Source organism: Rhinolophus hipposideros (assembly GCF_964194185.1).
Source record: "Rhinolophus hipposideros genome assembly, chromosome: 5".
NCBI classification, from domain to species: Eukaryota; Metazoa; Chordata; class Mammalia; order Chiroptera; family Rhinolophidae; genus Rhinolophus; species Rhinolophus hipposideros.
Window position 1 is genome coordinate 62,025,997 of NC_138051.1, and position 22,457 is coordinate 62,048,453.

Below are 22,457 nucleotides of genomic sequence, written 5' to 3' on the forward strand. Positions count from 1 at the left end.
TAAACTTTTCTGCCTTTTCCATTATATCTTCTATTTCAGTATTGATTCATCTTTACCTTCCCTTTTATTAAATATTTATTAAAATGTCATCTACTTATGTTTTTAGAGTTACATGTATTTGTCATGAGTAGCAAATACCACATAGATCTGTAAGGTATTATCTTCAGTCCATCAATTCAACACTTTTAAAAAGAAAATAGTGTAAAAATATTTAAAATGGAAGACAAACCAGACAACTCAGGACAGATCTGTACGGCTTAACTAGAAAATAAAATAGTTTGACCTTTCTTTTTTATAGCTAAACTTAAATATCCAATATAAAATTTAACGTACAGCAGTATTACTTGATATTTGAAAGTTATTATATATAGATACGAGGTGATAAAAAATACAGTGACTATTTAAATTAAAAATTTTATTTCAGTAAAAGACAGATTAATATTAATCCCCCTCAAAAAACTCTCCCTCGCTTTGAATACACTTATCCCATTGTTCTTACCACTTTCTGAAGCAGTCCTGGAAGTCCTCTTTCATGAGTGTCTTTAGTTGCACTGTCGTGGCTGCCTCCATGTCCTGAATCATTTTGATTGGGAAGAGCCAGAAGTGGTAGGGTGCCAGATCTGGTGAATAAGGTGCATGAAGACACACCGTAATGTTTTTATTTGACAGAAATTGCCATATACCGGAAACGATGTGTGACATGGAGCGTGTCATGATGGAGGATGAAACCGTTTGCCCATTTCTCAGGCCAGTTGCTACGCACGTCTTTCTTAAATGCTCATAAAAACTCTCACAAAAGAGGACTTCCAGAACTGCTTCAGAAAGTGGCAAGAACAGGATAAGTGTGTTCAAAGCAGGGGGGAATGATTTGAGGGGAATTAATGGCAATGTGTCTTTTACTGCAATCAATTTTTTAAATTTAAACATTCACCTCAGATGTATTGCATTTTATAGAAAAAGATACTTGTTATGATTTAAAATTTACATAGTAGAGTCCTTTTAAATTTTATTTGCAAACTGCCCGACCGCTGAGGTCACAGTCAGCTGGGGAGTTAGTCAACCTCCTATGGCAAACAGAGTTTACAACTTTAAGTGAACAAACCCAATTTTCTACAGCACATATTAAAACAGATGTGTTATCAAGCATTCACCTCTCAACAGTTCTTGAAATTATCAATAAACTTTCAATATTAAAAGAAGTTCTTTGCCTTTTTAGTATACAGACTTAGATGAAACTGAAAATTTATGAGAAGAATCAGAGTAATTATAGACTCAATTTACATTTTATGGTGAATTATATTGTAAATATTCACTCACCATCTTTCGTACCTATATAAATACAGGTTAATTGTTAATCCACTGCTTTTAGTGTTTTCAATTTACAAAAGCATTTATATAAATGGCTTCCTAAAATTTTCCTACAACTTCCTGTTTCAAAACAATTTGTCCTCTTATGTTAACTTTTATTTTAAATCAAGGATGAATCAAAAACATTGAGGTGGATAATAATTTCTTTCCACAGATATAGTCTTGAAACAGTTTACTAACATAATATTAATTTCATTAGTTGTGTCTCTAATTTAAAGAGTAGATTATACAAGATTGTATATATTTTACCTTTTCTCTTTTATTATATGTGCATAATCCTATGGTTAAGAGTACTCAAACATTGATATTGTAATTCTACCATCTCTTATGTTCTTGAGAACCAGAAATTTGGGTGTTGACAAAAGGGAATACAGAGGTAGCAAAATGAAGAGATTAAGTAAAAACCCTAGAGTCCTGAATTTGAATCAAAAGTACCATTATGAACAGGAGATATTTTTTTCTTTCTATTATATATAAGATGTTTTAGGGTAATTTTAAGTCTTAAAGTTTCAGAAGTATAAATGTTAAAAATTTCCAAAGCATAGCATTTAAAATTCTAATTAAATGTATTTTATACTTACTGAGTTTTGTGAATTGGGAAGAGCCAAATTGCCATCTTTAATTAGGCTCTCTTGATGAAAGGACATAGTACCTCTGTAGCTTTGTTAAAGGGTTCGAACCTGAGACAGATCAAGGTCTGGATCCAGCTGCCAGTTTGCCGGAAATGCAGACAACATAGAGACATGTTAAGGTTCATTGCGAGCATAGTTCAGACTGAAAAACTATTCAACAGATAAACTGCCAGGGAAAAAAAAGGGGTGGGGGGCAGAAGGCAAATCTGTAGGTTATAAGAGACTTAAAAGAAATAAACTTCAAAACTGAACAAGTCTGAATTATAGTGACTAAGGATGTACACTTGAGTGATAAAATTGTAAGGAAAGACAAGTCATAATGATAAAGTCAAGATGGTGGTTACCAATGGTGAGAGGGAGGACACAGGGGCTCCTTGGGTGGCTGGAAAGTTCTGTCTTGACCTGCCGATTGGTTACAAAAATACTCATCTTACAATAATTCATTAAGTCATATTTTGTGTGGTTTTATGTATCTGTGTTTTACTTTATAATAAAAATAATATAGTAAGTATTAAAATAATTTAAAATAGAATTAAAAAAAGAAAAGGAAACCCATGTATAATATCTTATTGTTTATATTTTCACATGTTTCTAATTTTACTCATTTTTAGCTTTGAATTTTTTTTTTGGTTAATTTACATTTTAATTTACAGATAGTCAAATCTATTCTTTTCCGTTTAGAGTTCTACAGGTTTTGACAAATGCCTAGAATTGTGTGACCATAGCCAGAATCAAGATTCAGAACACTTCTTTTACCTCTTAAAATTCTCTTGTGATGCACTTCGCAGCCAATCCTCCCTTCCCTCAGTCCCTGGTAACCACTGATCTTTCTATTCCTATAATTTTGCCATTTCCAGAATGTAATATAAATAGAAAAACATAGTGGATAGCCTTTTGAATCTGGCTTCCTTCTCTATCATAATGCATTTGAGATTCACCCCTGCTGTTGCATGTATCAATAATCATTCCTCTTTATTTCTGAGTAGTTCATTCTATTTTCAATTGCTGAATAGAATGTTTATCCATTCAGCAGTTGGTAGACTTTGGTTTTTTTCAAGTTTTTGGCAATTATTAGTAAGTTTACTCCAAATATTTACATAGGCCTTCATGTGAACATATATTTTAATTTCTCTTGAGTAAATTTTAGCAGTTTTTAAGAATGTTTTTAAAAATTTTTGTCCTTTATAGTTTACCAAATGAAATGTGGAAAGTTCAGACATAAAGGGGACAGCTGTGAGGATAGTTCAGATCCTACAGAACAGAAAGTTGATTAATTTTCCCTTTCATACTAACCTGTGGCAAACTCTTTAAGCTTCTCAGAATTGACCTCTGGTTTCCTTTAGGATTACATCCCCCATCTCTTTCGGAAATAGAAAATTATAAGACACATATTTTTAAGTTCAGCCTTGGCTAGAAATTATAGCTGAAGCCAGAGGACAGTAGTCTCAATTAACAGTTTATTAAAGAACTAAAAGAGGGCCGGTCCGGTGGCTCAGGCGGTTAGAGCTCCATTCTCCTAACTCCAAAGGCTTCTGGGCTCTCAACCACAAGGTTGCGGGTTCAATTCTTCGAGTCCCGCAAGGGGTGGTGGTGAGTGCCCCCTGCAACTAAGATTGAACAGAGCACCTTGAGCTGAGCTGCCATTGGGCTCCTGAATGGCTCAGTTGGTTGGAATGGGTCCTTTCAAGCACAAGGTTGCCAGTTCGACTCCCGCAAGGGATGGTGGGCTGCACCCCCTGCAACTAGAAAACGGCATCTGGACCTGGAGCTGAGCTGCGCCCTCCACAACTAACATTGAAGGGACAACAACTTGAAGCTGAACAGCACCCTCCACAGCTAAGATTGAAAGGACAACAACTTGACTTGGAAAAAAGGCCTGGAAGTACACACTGTTCCCCAATAAAGTTCTGTTCTCCTTCTCCAATAAAATCTTTAAAAAAAAAAAAAAAGAACTAAAAGAAAGTAAGACACTGTGGACACCTGCTTTGAAGAGACAAGACTGGGCCAGTCATTTTTGCCTTATTCAATAAGAGTAAAACACTGGAGGATATTTAGAGTTTGCCTTGAAAATATTATGAACATAAATATTAAACCACATTAGGGTAAAGATCCCATTGTGTAAGATATACACATATTCTATACGTTATTTTCATATATTTTTTCTATCTAGTTATGATTGCTAGAAATCCCTTTAAATCCTGAATTTTAAGCAGTTAGTGTTGTCTTAATCCTTGATCTTGTATCTAAGCTATATTCAGTTATTTGTTATGGAAACACTAAATTTACTCATTATGTGTTTGTCACAGGAAACTACATTTGTTAAAACATTATTTTTGTAGCATATTAAATTTAAATAAGCTTCTATAAGAAAGTGACCCAGATATGTAGTGACTCAAACAAGAGAGGAGTTGACAATCTAGGCAAATAAGAGTCTTCATTCCATGAGGTCATTCAGGAAACCACACTCCTTCTCTCTTGTTCCATAATCACCTAGAACAGGAGTCAGCAAACTTTTTCTGTAAAGGGCCAGATAATAAATATTGTAGGCTCTGTGGGCCATACATATCTGTCATGACCTCTCAAATCTGCTACTGTAACATGAAAGCAGCCATGGACAAATATATCAATGAATGCATATGGCTTTATTCCAACAAAATTTTATTTATAAAAACAGGTGGCAGGCCAGATTTGGCCCATGAAGTTTAACAACTTCTGTTTTAGCATGTGGTCTTTACAGTGGAAGCTCCATTCATATTCTGATTTGTGAGAAGGGATTAGACATTACTCAGAAGTTGACACACCATTTCTGTTAAGAACATTTCATTGACCAAAACTTAGTCATATGGTCATATCCATCTAGCTCCAATAGAGGCTCAAAAATATCTCTAGCTGGACAGTCGTGTGCCTAGATAAATGTGGGTGTTTGATTAGCTCATGAAAAAGGAGATAGTGGATATTAGGAAACGATTACTGTGTTTCTCCAAAAATAAGACCTAGCCGGACTATCAGCTCTAATGCATCTTTTGAAGCAAAAATTAATATAAGACCCGGTCTTATTTTACTACAATATAAGACCGGGTCTTTATAACATAACATAACATAACATAACATAACATAACATAACATAACATAACATAACATAACATAACATAATACAATATAATATTGTATAATATAATATAATAATATAATACCCGGTCTTATATTAATTTCTGCTCCAAAAGATGCATTAGAGCTGATGGTCTGGCTAGGTCTTATTTTCGGGGAAACACAGTATTAGCCTCTGCCACTCACCTCAAGTTGTAATACACAAACTAGCATTATAACCTCTAAAATACAATTTATGGTGTCTCAAAATTATTCTGGAACTTAACCTGGTGTTTGTCTTTATTTATTGTCAGAAGATATTCAAGAACCTCTCAATTTTCTCCCTGTCAGCATCAGGAAAATCAGAATCCCAGTCAATTCAGGGTCTGAACAGGAACTGAAAGACTCACAGAAGTAATCTGCATTAAGAGAAAGGAGATAAGCAGAAAGAAGACACCAGAGCTCCAGAAAGGAGAAGAAAAAAATGGAGAAGGATGTGGCCTGATGACTTTCCTGTTCCTGTGAGGCCTGAAGGTGTTTCCTACTTGACATTCTATACATTTTCTTTAAACTCCCTATTTAACTGAACATCCTCTGGTGTATTTCTGCTCCTCCCAATAAAAGAATCTTTAAGAAGCATTTATCAACCTGTTTTAGTGTATTTGATACTAGAAACATTTAAATTTCCAACAGGATTACAGGAAGATTATGTCATTTGTTTATTTGTTTGTTTGTTTGTTTTTTTTATTTTTTTTTATTAATTAATTTATTTATTAGTTTCAGGTGTACAAAACAAGGTAATACTTAGACGTTCATCATTTTTATCCCTCATACTGTGAACCCCCCTCCCCCCATCCACTATCCCTCCGACCTCACACTGAACCATCACATTATATATATAAAATTATAGTTGGCATTCATTAATGTTTAGCTTCTGATGTACAATGCCATGATCAGGTATCCACAGTATCCCTGAGGTGGTCTTTTTAATAAAAGTGTTCCCAAATACCTCCCTCTATAATGAAAGTTAATTGAGTTAACTTTGGATTACACCAAATAGGGTTTATTTTGACTAAATAATATCTATTGTTATTTATAGTACTAAAAATACATTTCCTTTCTTGTATAATACTATTGTCTTTTCTTGCGTTAATTGCCAATTTTTAACATTTTCTTTGTTTTCTATATAACTGTCAATTAGTTGGTCTCTAAAGCCTCCAACAGAACTCTATTTTCATCCCCTTTCCCATTGTTTTTTACTGAGCCATTTTCCCTGAAGCCTTTGACCCCCTGCTCCTTTCAGGCATAGTTCTACCTTCTCTGTCATTACAAGAGTCCAGTTAGTTACCTTTCTTTGTGTTGGATTACCTCTCTTCTGCATCCTATGCTCTCTTTTTGCTTTTCTCACCTTGTATTGCTGAGATACACCTTCTACTAGCTTCTTGAGGTGCATGACAGGTAACATTTTTTTTTTTTAAATTGCATGTCTAAAACTTTTATTCTGCATGCAAACTTGCTTGATAGTTTGGGGATGAAATTCATTTTCCCTCTGAATGTTGAAGGCATTGCTTTATTATTTTCATCTACTTTCCAATGTTGAAGTCAAGAAGTCAAAAGCTACTATAATAAAGTTTTAGCTTAATCCTTACTGATCTAAAATTTCATAATGACATGCTCTCGTGTGATCTTTCTTCAACTATTTTGTTGGGTACTCAGTGGGATCTTTAAATCTAAAAACTTGTACACTTCAATTCTGGAAAAATTGCCTTGTATTCTTTCTCTGATAGTTTCTTCCCCTCCATTTTCTCTGTTGTTGCTTGCTTCAGTGCCTGTTCAATTGATTTGGATCTCCTGGATTGATCTTTAATTTTGTTTTCTTCTCTCTCCTATTGTCTATCTCTTAAGTCTTTTTCCTCCACTTTCAATCTGAAGTTTGATGCTATCCTCAACTTTAAATTCCAACCCTCTACATTTTTATTTGCTATCTTATTTTTAATTTCTAACAAGCTCCTTTTTGCTGTTTCTGAATATCCCCTCTGTGTGACACCTCGATTATTTTATTATGGATAGCATATATTTTCTAAAGCATTCTGCTGCTGCATTGTCTCTGCTTCCTCTGGGAGGTTTCTCCTTGATTATTTTGTTTTCTGTCTTAAATGTTGGAGGATTTCTTCAAATATCTGGATGTCCATTTATATTTAAGAGTGAGGCATTAAATCTGAAACCATAAAATTCCTAGAAAAAATATAGGAAGTAAATTTGCAGACATTACCTTTAGTAATATTTTTACTGATATATCCCCTTGGGCAAGGGAAGTAAGAGAAAAAAATAAACATATGGGAATACACCAAACTAAAAAGTTTCTTCACAGCAAAGGAAACCATCAATAAAAACAAAAAGGCGGGGCTGGCCTGGTGGCTCAGGCTATTGGAGCTCCATGCTCCTAACTCTGAAGGCTGCCGGTTTGATTCCCACATGGGCCAGCAGGCTCTCAACCACAAGGTTGCTGGTACGGCACCCTCCACAAATAAGATTGAAAGGACAACAACTTGACTTGGAAAAAAGTTCTTGAAGTACACACTGTTCCCCAATAAAGTCCTGTTCCCCTTCCCCAATAAAATCTTTTTAAGAAACAAACAAACAAAGAAAAACAAAAAAACAAAAAGGCAGCCTACGGGAGAAGATATTTGTCAATGATACATGTGATATGGGGTTAATATCCTAAATTTATATTAAAAAAAAAACCTCATTCAACTCAACACCAAAAAAACAAACAACCCAATTAAAAAATGGGCAGAAGACATGAAGAGACATTTTTCTATTGGACATACTGATGGCCAATAGTCATGAAAAAATGCTCAACCTCGCTAATCATTAGAGAAATGCAAATAAAACCACAATGAGACATCACCTTACTCTGGTCAGAATGGCTATCATCAATAAATCAACAAACAACAAGTGTTGGTGAGGATGTGGAGAAAAAGGAACCCTCGTGCACTGTTGGTGGGATTGCAGATTGGTACAGCCACTACGGAAATCAGTATGGAGGTATCTCAAAAAACTGGAAACGGAACTACCATACGACCCAGCAATTCCATTCTTAGGTATCTATCCAGAGAAATCCAAAATGCTAATTTGAAAAAATATATGCACCCCATGTTTATTGCAGCACTATTCACAATAGCCAAGACACAGAAACAACCGAAAAGCCCGTCGGCTGGATTAAGAAACTGTGGTACATTTATACAATGGAGTATTACTTGGCCATAAAGAAGAATGAAATCTTACCATTTGCAATGATAAGGATGGACCTAGAGAACATTATGCTAAGTGAAATTAGTCAGTTGGAGAAAGACAAATGCCCTATGATCTTACTTATATGTGGAATTTAAAGAATAGAATAAATAAGCAAACTAATCAGAAACAGTCTCAGAAATACAGAGAAAAAATTGAGGGTTGCTGGATGGGAGGGGGGTGGGGATGAGAGAGAAGGTGGGGGGATTAGAAAGCACAAATTGGTAACCACAAGATTGCTACGGGGATACAAAAGACAGTTTGGAAAATACAATCAATAATGTTGTAAAGATTTTGTAGGGTATCCAATGGACACTTTTCTTATTAAAGAGATTACTTCATGGATGGTATAAATGCCTGACCACTGAGGTGTACACCTGAAGCTGAAGTTGAATAATAATGAATCTCAACTTTAATTTTATATATATTTATGTATGTCATCACAGGCTGTGGAGTACAGCATAGGGAATAGAGTCAATGGAATTGTAACAGCTATGTACGATGTCAGAGGGGTAATAAATTTGGGGAGGGAGGTTATCATTTTGTGAGAGGTGTAAATGTCTAACTGTTACATTGTTTTGTACATAAGAAACTAAAAAAAAAAGTGAGTCATTAAAGAAGAGTGACTGGAAGCTCTGTGTGCATGGGGCATAGGAAGGGCTTGTCTGATGGGGAGGGGCTACTTCCCTGAAGGGTGACCAGGGGATGCTGCTTTTATTTCAGAGGGTCACCATATGACAGTGTGTATAGGTCTTTTCTCTTGAGTCTGTGCAAGAAGGAGATTTTGTGTTGTGTTTTAGAAGTGAATATTCTATAAGCTCCATTTTATTTTTCACTTACACAACTACAAGGAGGAAATATCTAGGGATTTTACATGGCTTTTATACTAGCAGTGTTAACTGTAACAAGACAAATACGGTGATAATCAGAAAATTAAATTTCGCATGACAAATAAAGTTTATAACAAGTGAACAAACAGTTGTTAGCAAATAGAAATTCTTTAGCAAATAGAATTTTCTACAGTGTACATAATATTATGATTACAAAGTACAACTATTGTAATTAGAAATTAAATATCATGGAGACTCTCTGCCCTCAGTAAGCAAATATGTAAGAGGAAGTATAATTATATTTTAAAGAGTCAAAGCATGTGTGAATTAAAAAATAAACTTAAAGAGAACTTAGCCCCTTTGGCTTAAAAGTGCTGTCCATTATGCTCTTGATACAATTAAATACGAGAATCCCCTGATTATTCATCCTTCATTAACATGAGGCAAATAACTTAACTTGGTTCAACCAATTCCTTCTTTCCCCATGGATTACAACATATATTTACACCTTGTAATGTGTCCTTTAATTTTACGTTGGGCTAAATTAAAGTACTTTCAAGTTAATATGGTTTCACAAACCAGTCATTTTCTCCCGAAAAACTTCCGATCTCCTGTCTGGTGTGGTGTGGAGATGGGGATACAGGGAAGAAGAGACTAGAGATAATAAATCTGATAGCCAACTTTTGCGGAGCCAAGAGTAGAAAGAGACCAAAAAGAGATCTCACCATTCAGTGTGCCATCTTTCACTTAATACCCCGGATTTCAGTAAAATACCTCACTCTCACTTGCTTTTAAACAAAAGTTTTAATGTCATCCTAATGGAGTTTTGAGAGAGAGCAGAAATAAATCTGTAGTCAGTCTAACATATTTAGTTGGTAATCCTGATAGACTTCTTTGGAAATAGGAAGCACCTTTCTAATTATTCATGGAAATTAAAAAACAAACAAACAAAAAAAGCGAAAACAGATTGCTTACTTAACTGCTCATGTGGTCAAGAAAACTGAAGCACCACAACTTGATCTAGTAATTTTAGATTCCAAGTACAACTCGTATTGTTCTCAGGTCAGATGAGTTAGGCCCAGTAAGTGCCGCCCTTCAAACATTGACTCCAGGCCCATCAACCCATAAGCTGTACCCACTGGGTTTTTCTTTAGCCAATAGTCACTGGACCACGCCTTTCAGTGACTCAGATTCTTCTAAAGTGTAGGAAACATTCTTAGTTACCTATACACAGCGATTCCCCTTTCATTCTTGATAACAGAATCTCAATTTTGTTTGGGAGGTGTATTAGTTTCCTATTGCTACTGTAACAAATTGCCACAGACTTAGTGACTTAAAACAACAAAAAAATTATCTTACGGTTCCGGAGGTCAGAAGTCTAAAATGCATCACCATGGCTGTGTGGGGACAGAACCCCAAAAAGCAGTTTCCATTCTCTCGGCCTCACATAGAAAAGTGCTGGTTCGGGTAGTAAATGGCTATCAACTGTGATCAGATGGCCATCAACTGTGGCTAGTTGTCCGTCAGCTGTAACCAGTGAGCCATTGGCCACTAATATAACTGCCGTGGCTATGCTAGCAGAAAAAATGGGGGCTAGCAAGAGCGGATTGCAGAGAGGTGGATGCCGCCAGCGAGAATATAGCGATATGACTCCCCTACTTATGGTTCCATTGATTTTCCTATTTGGCCTCAGCATGTCCTGCGTTCTTATGTGGGGAGCGGGAGCTGAGACCGTGCAGGCCGCCCCGCACGACAGCTGTGTTCTTTCCGAAGTATCTAGGAGAAAATTCATTTCCTTGTGTTCTTCATCTTCTAGAAGCTGCCTGTATTTTTTGGCCTGTGGCCCCGGATCACTCCAACCTCTGCTTCCATCATATCCTTCTCTGACTTTGACCCTCTGTCTCCCTCTTATAAAGATTCTTGTCATTACATTGGGCCCACCTGATAATCTCGGAGACTCTCCCCATCTCAGTACCTTTAACGTAATCACATTTTCGAAGTCCCGTTTCCATGTTCGGTAACATATTCACAGGTTCCAGGGACTAGGTCACGGACATATTTGGTGTGTGTGTGTGTGGGGGGGAATTATTCTGTCTACCACAGGAGGCAGTGAACCCAGGTCCAGAGGATGAATCATGATTGGTTCAAAAGAAGCAAGATCTGCTTTTATGGCCAAAACCCTTCCTTATCTTTTAGATGTTACTATATGAGCATGATACTTAAAGCTATTTCAACTACCTTGTGACATTAAAGAAAAGGCCAAGACAATTGTAGAGATGGTGACTTAGCCTGACACTGTTGGGCCACTAATCTAACTCTTGAATCACTAACCCTTAGAACACTTTTTAAATGGAATATTTAAATAATTTTAGTTTAAACAACTGGCAGTAGGATATTTCATTACCTACAGCCGAAGGCATTCCAACTAATACATACTTTTAAATAGAAAGCTCTCCATTGACTATCACTCAGATTCTATTACTTGCCTGCAAGAATCCTGGCTCTTAGAAAATAATTACATTCCCAGACATATAGGAAAACACCAACACAAATATAGGCATATTGGTGATTTAATCTCTGTGGAATTATATTTGAGATTCTAGACTCATGTAATAAAAAGCTAACTTAAAAAAAATCTTGTTTCATATTCTTCCCACCAAAGTGCACACAGATGGTTTCTAATATGTTTGGTCTCAATTACACAATCTAATAGATTATCTTTAAAAAGATAAGGCCTGTAACGTACCTAGAATAGACTATATATAGCAGGTATTCAATAAATTGTACCTATTTGTATCGTATATTGTCTGTGCTTGATGGACATAACATTTTATTTGGGCAGATTAAGTCCCATAATTAATAATGGTGTCACCAAAGCCCTACCTTGAGACAAACTGGACTGAGAAGACATCTTCTACATATGCTGATCCTTTCTTGGAGGATTAATAACCACACCCAGCATTGAGGAAGTTAATCTCTGGGAAAACTTCATTTATTTTTCAATTAGGGCTCTATGTTATAAATTAATAATAGGTATTTTGCTCAATACTAATTTAAAGATGGATATTTTCCATAATGTTGAAGCCAGGCGTCTCCCTCCAATTCTGATCCTCAAATAGATCTGGGTGAGTATTTGTTTATATTCTTAGCCAACTCCGCCTAGACTAAGATGGAACAAGAGGGCTCTCAACTCCATAAAAAATCTATGATTTAGTGATCTAATGCTCTTCTAAAAATAAGCCCTGAGAGAGGCTTTCCCAGTCTTTCATACCTACAGACTATCGACAGATTGAAATCAACAGTCTCTGTCCCTCCTTAGGCAAACATGGGCCTTGTCTTTGTAATTCTAGGTTTAATAAAACTTGGCAAGGATGCACGTAAAACAGCACCTAGAGAAAATGCTGCTCCAGTCCACAATCAGAAGTCGAATCGGGTGCTGGTTTTACAGAACAACATGGAACACTTGGTTACCATTCCATGAACAATGGCAAGAAAAGAGATATCAGCCCATTTTAGAGAGCTACATTCAGTCAGTTATGCTGAAATACTGAACAGCTCTCATGGCTGCTTCACCAGGCCTACAATCACAATTTTTAATGAATTTCTTAAACTTAGAAGAACCAGGATGCTTCACACTAGTGACATCCCAGAGAAAGTAAACTGAGACCTGAAGCCTTCTTTGGAGGCAAATAAAATATAACTATATTATTTCAAGTTAATTTGTTCAAAAGTTTTCTCATGGATGTTTACCTCCTTTGCTAAACTATTCTCAGTCCTTCAATGTCTATTACACTGCACTATCCATCCCTTAAAAGACTCTATTTAAACTCTACATATATTTTATGTATTTTCATTTTCTGCAAATTGACTTTGTGTAGCCATTGGGAAAATGGATATTGTAGTTCATTTGTTGGTTGTATGTTTCACACAACAGGATAATTCGTTTGACTTAATTTTTCTATTGAAATGGCCTGCTCGAGGTATCATGTGGCAATACCTTTCCCTCAACTCACCCAGTAGAACTGGAATTCAATCCATATTGTACTTGCTGGCCATGTCCTCATAACCAAGACAAGTATTTGTAGTGTTCAGACTGTAGCAGGATGTGAAAAACTCAACTTTTCTTCTTTTGCTGTATTAGAAACCTTTAGTCTCAGCCTTAGGAGAATTTGAATTATTTGTCTCACTCCTTCAGGGAATTTAGCTCTCACAGGCTCCCAGGACAATCAGTAGAGCTTAAGTATGAAAAAACAGGGCTCCTTCAGACCCACCTTGTCTGAGAGACTGTGGCATTAAATATTCCCTTTGCTCCCTGTAGGGAAAGGGCCAGGAGAGAGCAATTTCCAGACTCTGGGCCTCCCTTACAGGAGTGTGAAGACAGGGCTAGGAGAGCAGTTCCCAGGCTCTCAGCCCCACATACAAGGCCACTTGAAGAGCAGTTCCCAGGTTCTCGGCCTTGTTTACAAGGTCACTGGCTTGTTCCCGTGCTCGCTCCAACCACCTGGATGCCCCCCCCCCTTTATGTAACCAGCTGGCTATAAGCCACCTTTGTTCTGCATGCTATTTAACTGTCGGGGTTGCTTCAGCAAGCGCAGATGCTGTTCCTGTGTCTCAACCGGCCACCGCGAGAATACGCCTGTGATATGTATGAACCCCTTACCTGTGGCTTCGTTGTCATTTTTTGGCCTCACTGAATCCAAGAACCTGCCAGGAATCAAGTTCCTGCATTGCATTCCCCTTTACTTCCCTGCCCCATGAAGTTAGGCCCTGCTAAATGACTTGCTTTGGCCAAAGAAATATGAGCAGAATGGAATGTCATTTCCAGGAGAAAGCATTTGATTGCAGATACTCAAACTCCTCTGCTCTTCTCTGCCTCTGTCATCAGGCAGAATCCCTCAGCCTCAGCCCATGTCCCTAAATGACTGACAAGCAGAGCCCTCCCGCCAACCCACATCAGACATGTGGGACTACGACAGATAAACCCGTGTTATTTTAAGTCACTGAGAGTTGTTTTTAGTTTTTTTGTTTTGTTTTTTTTTAAATCTAGTTCATTCTAATAGAGAAACATTAAGGACTACTGTGCGTGAAAAAAAAAGATAAAATGGGAGCTTCTGTGGATGAAGGACTGAAGAAAGAAGTGGCAGGCCTGAGGAAGAGGCTGTAGGGCAGGTTAAAGTGTGGGTCCCAGGTCCTGGAATGGGCACTCGGAATCTGTCCCTGCGAGTGGCCACCTAGGCAGTTAGTGGCCAGAGAGTGCTGGGAACAAAGAGCAGCATGCTTGTAAAGGAACTGTTTACATGCCCAAGAACTGAGTAGAACCGGACAACTGACCTTGTCCAGAAGCGTGTGCCAAGAGAGCTCCACGGTCTGGGAAAACTGTCATTGCTCACAGCTCTAGGTGCTGTGGGACACTCCCAGGAAGTTGAAGTCATGGTCTGCATTACTCCAACTCTCTGAAAAACAGATACTAAAATAAGATTAAGACACGCAACAGATTTGTCTTAAGAGATGAAGACACAGGGGCAGCCAGTTAGCTCAGTTGGTTAGAGCACGATGCTCGTAATACCAGGGTTGCCGGTTTGACCCCTACATGGGCCACTATGAGCTGTACCCTCCACAACTAAATTGAAACAACTATTTGACTTGGAGATGATAGGTCCTGGAAAAACACACTTAAAATTAATAAAAGTTTTTAAAAAAGAATGTCATGCGAACAAGAAACTTAAAAAAAGAGAGAAAGAGAGAGAGATGAAGACAGGCAACATCAGTGGAGAAAATGAGGAGGGAGACAGAGGTAACCATCACATTGCAATGAGTTCTGACTCCTTTGAAGGACAGAGGCAAAAAAGGGAGGGAGGGCGGAAGGGAAGTCTGAAAGTGCTCTGCAGTTTCTAGGAAAGTTCCAGCAAGACTAATGAGGAGTCCTCAGCCACAATCAGCCCAAATCACCCTTCAAAGGAGTCTGTGTTTCCCATGTCTTAGGATGCCTGCCACACTTAGCCATGGGTGGAGAGCAGGACCTGGAAAGCATGCCTGGTGCTGACACTGTGCTGTCCTTCAGAGCTCAGCAGCTGAGACTCAGTAAACTCTGCTCCCAGAGGAGCTGATGTGAGAGGAGAATTTTCACAGCCGCCACATAGCTGCCACACCATCTTTTACACAGCTTATAAAAGCCTAATACGGAAGACCAACAATTACACACAACATATGGAACATGTTTTCTGGGTGGTAACAGTACCGTCTTATATTTGTTTCAAAGTTTATAGCTTACCAAGTGCTTTTACATATCTCCTCTCATTTTAAATAGTCAAGGTGACATTATCCCATTATAAGGATGAGAAGCCGGAAGCTCCCTAGGACACCCCATCATGCAGAGGGAGCTGAGCCCAGCACTCAACCCTCCCCCTCTTAGTCCAGGGCTTGGGTCATTACACAATGAGAGCACCTGCTGAAACCCATTGCCCCAGAAATGTGTATAATGTCCTATAAATGAGAATCAATCTTAGACCACTTAGTTAAAAACTGCTCCAGAGAGAAATTTCACTCCAAAGCAGTCTCTTCCTGTCTTCGTTTTTTTTTTCATTAGAGGCAGCATTCATAGGATTAGAACAGATTTGTCTCCAGCAGAGAAATCCAGAGATGGGTCACTAGATGTTCTGTTTATCAGGAAACTCCTTCACGTGGTGTCCATAGGCTGCAGTCTGGTCGTCAGAGCAGCCCAGTGTGGCTTCAGGACCAGGGAGGAGAGGTCTCTGGGCTGAGATGTCCCACTGTGAGTGGAGAGGAAGAGGTCTGGGTCTGAGATGCAGATAATGTAAAGAAAGCCCTCCCAAGCCATGGTACCTTCCACAACCTTACTTGTTTAGGTGGGACGAGACCAGCATTTTAAACATAAATAGAGATTTTCTTCTTCCCAAAGAGAAATAACCAAAAATGGTGAAGGAGGAATGCTGAACCCAGACTGCAGGAATAAATCCAAACCACAGTTCCATTCTCTGAATTTGCTCCACTCAGTAAGGAGGGAGAAGGTGCACACTTTGTGCAAAGTTTCAGTGTTTCACCTAAAATCAACGAGACCAGGTAAATGCAACCCCATATTACAGCTACGGCATGAGAGATGAAAATAAACACAAAAGCTTCAAATTCTAAGAACAAAGAGCCACATGTCAATTGTAGGGTTGCTGATTGTGTGGAAATCATTGAAAGCATCAATATTTTCATTGGGCATCAGAAAAACACCCATGGACAGAGCCCTTTTAAACTATGAGATTATCTCCCAGGGAAATGCACTTCTCCAAGAAACTTCCTTTTCGAGTAGGATAGAAAGTAATTCACATTACAACTCTTTGGGCTTGCTTCCAGCATGAAGAAATGTTCTGGGTGAAATGGCACCCCATTAAACAGCACTGGACTTGAGTTTCATTTTATACTTAAGAATCATTTATTCAGGGGTAGGAAATTGCTTTCCTTTCTTAGAGGAAGCAATTGCCCCAGGCCGCCAAAGAGGAACTAGCAGGGTGGTGGGCTGAAAATGGGTCTCTAAGTTTTAATTCTGATGCCGTCACTAACTGGGTCTTGTTGGGCAGGTCACGTAACCACTCATGACCATTTCCTTGTTTATGAAATGAGAAGGTTGTTAATGGCCCTAAGCCTTTTTGCTCCTCCAATTGTCCTGAAGAGCTTTGAAAGAATATAGATGCCTGGGACCTCCCACAGAGCTACTGACACAGAACCTCTGGGAACCTCTTGAGGGTTTTGAAGCTCCCCCCGTGATTCAGATGCAGTCACTCTATAGACCAATATTTTAGAGGTTAACTAGGTAAGATTTTCAAGATCCCTTCCAATTTTAAAGTTCTATTATGGGCAGGAGGTAGGAAGAGGTGATCAGGGAGAGCCGTTCTGTGCTGCAGAGCACAGCATGGCCTGGGAGTTTGATAGAAGTGCAGAATCTTGGACCCTATTCCAAGTGGGCTTCCAGGTTGTCTGACCCAAAGGACTGAGGACAAGGAAAAGAAGGGTTTTCCCCAGGCCTGTTCATGACCTCCACTTCCAAACCCACCACACATATTCCAAACCACCTCCACTTATATTCTTGTTTCCTAAGGATAGGTAAGCCAGCGGTCATTCAAAACACTAACATAAATTTCTCAGATTGTTATCTTTGGAGACTAAACAGAATGGAAAGTTTAAGAAGGAATCCATTAGGGAAGAGGTTGAAGAGGGGAAAGACAGAGTAATGGATATAAGTAGTGGATGTCTTTCTACAACGAAGACCCTGAAGGTGGGGGTCAGGTTGGGACTGCAGAGAGGCAGCATAATCATTTGGGGACTTATGGGTCAAGGAACAGGGTCTGTTTGAGGCAGGACAAAGCTACAGAAAGGTTGGAGAACATCAAGTGTCCACACGGAATTTTACCTGGGCCCATCCCATGTTCAAACCTATCATATGTTTTCACTTATACATGGAATGTATAAGTGTAACAAACAAATGTAACAAACAAATGTAACAAACAAAATAAACAAACAAAACAGAAACAAACTCATACATACAGAGAATAAATTGATAGTCACCAGATGTGAGGGGGATTCAGTGAATGGGTGAAAAAAAGTGAAAGGGATTAAGAAGTACAAATTGACTGTTATAAAATTAGTCATGGTGATATAAATGCACAGCATAGATAAGTCAATAATATTGTAATAACTATGTATGATGCCAGATGGGTACTAGATTTATCAGGGTGTTCACTTCATAAGATGTATAATTGTCTAATCACTATTTTGTATACTTGAAACCACTATAATATTGTATGTCAACTGTAATTGAAAATTAAATTTAAAAAAGAATCTCACTACCTCCTGGGGTTGCTGACTCCACTATTGGGCAGCATTTTGTAAAGATAACCTCTCTCCCCCTTATAATGAATGGACATGTGAACAATGTAACATTTCCTTTTTGGTCCTCATTCTGCCCTCTGGCTCCAAAGAATAAATCTAATTTTCATTCCTTGACAGAACCCTTCAGACATCTGAAGAAGGCAATCAACTCTTAGAATTATCTGTTGCTGTTCAGTAAATCATGCATTACACCATCTTTTGTTCATATAACCAAAAGAAAGGACCGATTAAATCGCATAAATTTTCTTGTAAAAGCCTAGGCGTGCATTCTCCAAAGGCTCAATGTGAAAGGCCAGTCAATAGGAGAAATGTGAGTTTTTGGCCAGTTGATTTGATGGCTGGTTGAATGAATGAATGGTTGAGATGGAAGGAGGACATCGCTTTTGATATGATTTGGGGCTTAGACCAAAGCTGGAAAAACTATCAAAATTCCAACTTCCAGAGCTCATGGGAAGAGCATGGCTACAAAGACACTTATCCCACACCTGGGCCTATTCAGAGCCTTCCCTGGTTGGGAGGATTTCTCTGTCGCCTCTTTCCTTCCAGGGCCACTGAAGACCCATCTGCCAACATCTCCACCTGCCATCTTGAGGTGGCTTCCACAGTTGCTCCCACTGCCCAACATGAAATGGCAGTCCATGTGATGGGTGGCTTTAGTGGTGGCAGGCAGTAGGAAGACAGGAAGGGAATTTCTGACATTGTCTCCCTGGTGATCTTTGGCTCAAGCACCAGAGAGGAACTGTTTCACTCACAACTTGGAAAAGCCCCCACTCAACTCGTCTCACAGGCCACCCCTGCTAATCCACTTCCCAGTTTTTGTAACTCCAGTGCTTTGCACAAAGAAGGAGGTGGTCAAGAAATGTGTGGTGAACAAACAAATTTGACACCTCTTTTTTTCATAGCACCTGTAACGCTTATGTCTGCCAATCCTGCCAGACTGGAAACTTCATCTCTATTTTCTTACCAGTATATTCCCAGCTCCTAACAGCTGGCTCTCAATATATATTTGCTGAATGATGAATGAATAACTACACAACATCTCACACAACCTCCACTATAATATTAACTCTAGATAATATTTGGTTGATTAAGGTTAATCCAAAGCTATGAAGTTACTGGAAACTTTCTGGAAACTGCAATGCTATGACTCTCCATTATTTCTCTGTTTTCAGCTCACTGGCCATACTTTGCAATTGCCTCAAATGTAAAGTAGCATCAATAATGTGCATTAGGTTGGGAAGAACATTAAATAAAATTAGTGTGAGTTTAAAAAAAAAAAACACAGCAAAAGAAACCGCAGAGTGGTAAATCATAGTGCTCAGTGAAGGATCATTTCCCACTGCTCCCTGCCCCATGATATACCCATGTGCAGAAAATAAACTAGGGAAAAGCTATATTTTTAAGAGAGAATGTGAAGAGATAATGACTCAGTAGTATGCCTGAAATACTAATGACAAAGCAAGAGGAACGATTATGACAAAGGAAATAAGTGCTTTCAGAGATGTATGTTATTGTGCAAAACTATGTATTTAGAGTGGGATTCTGATGAGGATGGCAGAACTTTGGTTCCTGACATGTGTGGAAAGCCCCCAAAATACAGGTTAGCCTGCATTAAAAGTTAAAGTTCATGCAATCATAAGGTTAGAAAGCCCCTCGAGCAACCAGCTGGGTTTTATTCTCTTCCCTTGGCAGAATAAGAGAGAGAAGGAGAAAGGGAAGGAGGAGAGAGGAAGGGAAGGAGGAAGGGAAGGAGAAATGGAGAGAAGGAGGGAGAGAAAGAGAGAGAGAGAAGATCAGACATTTTTTAAAAATCCCAGAATAGTATTTAACATTTTTTTTGGAAGTATGCTTCACTCCCTAATCAGACTCATATTAAAAAAAAAAAAATCTCTGTTTTTGTTGAACTGAAATCAATGTTGCAATTTAAATCTATTTCCTCATTTGATTCTCAATAGTAATAAAAAATAATAACTTGATTTCTTCCTCATGATAAATCTAGCCAATCTAAATAATCGTAAACCATTCAACTTTTCCATATGAAATCCTTTGTCTATAATCTTTTTAAAAACTTCTGAACTGAGAAGCCATTCTGAATACCAAAATCCTAAATTTAAACATGTTAAAAAAACATTAGAATGTCGTTATAATAACGAATGACTTGGGAAACAGGAGCAATGAAAATCATTATTTGGCAGTGCTCCGGACTCAGAGGGATTGTAAAGCAGTCAAATCCGAGGCGTGACTCCTTACCCGCACTGCATTGAGCACCCAAGCTGTGCCACAAGACCTACCGCTTCCCCCGAGTCAGAGGGCCCATCCCATGTTCAAAGAACAAAGAAAACAAAACCTCAAGGAACATCTGTTCAAAAGAAAAACTATTTTTGCATACAAACCGGAAAATCAGATATTATCCAGTAGTAAAGACCAGAGACTGATGACATCTGAGGGTCGAGTCAAAGAAGAAACAAAAGTTCTGAAACTTAGACAAAAATGGCTGATAAGGAAAATATCAGTAGACCTACAAGGAGCAAAAATAATACAACAATTGAAAAAAATTGTATTCCTTTAAAATCTTCTAATGAATTAACCAATTCAACTATAGCAACACACATAATTTGGAGAATAATCATCAAACTCTGCAGTTAGCAAATAAAGATAAGCCCCAAAATCAACGTATGACATTAAGCCAAGCATTTCACATTAAAAACGATAATAAAAAGAAACCAAATGACTAAAAAAACCAAAGCAAGATCCTAACATGCTCAAGAAACCTGTGCTTGGATCTTATCGTGGCCAGATTGTTCAGTCTAAATGTTAATTCATTTAGAAAACCTGTATAAGTTAAAGAGGAGAATTCTGCAACAACAAAGAAAGTTTCAACTACTATCTCTAAAGCCACAAAGCCTCAGCCTATAAACACCAGCAGTGTAACAGTGAAAAGCGAGACAGCCTCCAATATGAAGACTACCACTCAACTTGTGAGCACTACGTGTCAGAACAGACAACTTTTTTGTCCTCCTGTTAGAAGTCACTACAACAATACCCAGGACGCCATGAACCGAGGCATCAGTAGAACCTCTGCCAACGTTACAATTGGGAAAGGGCCGCCTGAGAAAGGTTTACTGCTATTAAATTTAGTTTTATCTAATGTCAAAACCGGTTCTTCTCAGGAAGTAAAAAGAAATAAGGCACTATCAAGAAGCATCACATCAGAAATTATAGCCAGGCCTGCTTCATCTTCTAATACCAAACTGATAGCAAAGTCAAAACCCGTTGACCAACACAGACATACTATTGCAAAAGCAGCTATCAATAGCAGATCTGCTCAGCCCAAAGAAACTGCAAAAGAGAGAAAAGCTTGTCTGCGTGAGTAGAAAACCGGTAAAGGAAGAGTGCTGAAAAGGCCTCCTAGCTCAGTAGTTACCCACCCTGAACCTGAAGGACAAAATGAAAAACCAGTTGCGTCCTTTTGGACTACCATGGCAGAAGAAGATGAACAAAGATTATTTACTGAAAAAATAAACAAGACAGTTTCTGAATGCCTTTACCTAATCAGTGAGGGATGCCCAAAAGAAGAAATATTGGACACATTGAATGACCTGATTAAAAATATTCCAGATGCCAAAAAACTTGTTAAATATTGGATATGCCTTGCACGAATTAAACCACTCACAAGTCCTATTGAAAATATTATCGCAATCTATGAGAAGGCCATTCTGGCAGGAGCTTAGCCTATCGAAGAGATGTGACATGCAATTGTAGATATTCTAACAATGAAGAGTCAATAAAAAGTTACTTTTGGAGAAATTTTCGAAGAGCCTTGTGCAACCAAGGAACAAATCCAAGAAGTCAACATTAAAGATACTGGTGTTAAACTAGAGTCAGGAAAACCAGAAATGGACAATAAACATCATAGAAATGTGGTGTTTCAAGACTGTGAACAAGAGCAAAATGACAAAACAAAAGATCCAGCCAATGATGTTAAAACTCCCAGTACAGAAACTAGAGAGAGTTGCTTATTAAATACAATGTGTCTACTACACCATACTTACAAAGTGTAAAAAAGAAGATGCAGGTTGATGAAATCAATTCTACATTTAAAGAGCTGAAGCTTCTAATACCAGTTAAACGTTCTGGACGTCTTCAAGACAAGATTTCTAAATTTCCAGATATGTTAAAAGATCATTATCCTTGTGTGTTTTCATTGGAACAGTTAGCAGAGTTGGGAGATGAAAGTGACGCTTTTATATGCTGCCCTAATGCCGCCCTGTGCCGGATGTATATGGAGCCTGAAACAAAAGAAGAGAAATGAAGCTATGATAAGGAATGAGGTTTTATTATTCCTGGGGTG

At 38.2% G+C, this 22,457-nt stretch overlaps 1 pseudogene across 1 annotated transcript in view; it reads left to right on the forward strand.

Moving 5' to 3' along the window:
- The window catches only part of LOC308497890 (cytoskeleton-associated protein 2-like), a 122,009-nt pseudogene extending 100,172 nt beyond the window's left edge, over positions 1–21,837 (forward strand). Inside the window, exon 2 of the transcript in view lies at positions 20,372–21,837. The product of the transcript in view is annotated as a cytoskeleton-associated protein 2-like (transcript). The remainder of the gene's footprint in view (positions 1–20,371) is intronic.
- The last annotated feature ends 620 nt before the right edge of the window (positions 21,838–22,457 follow it).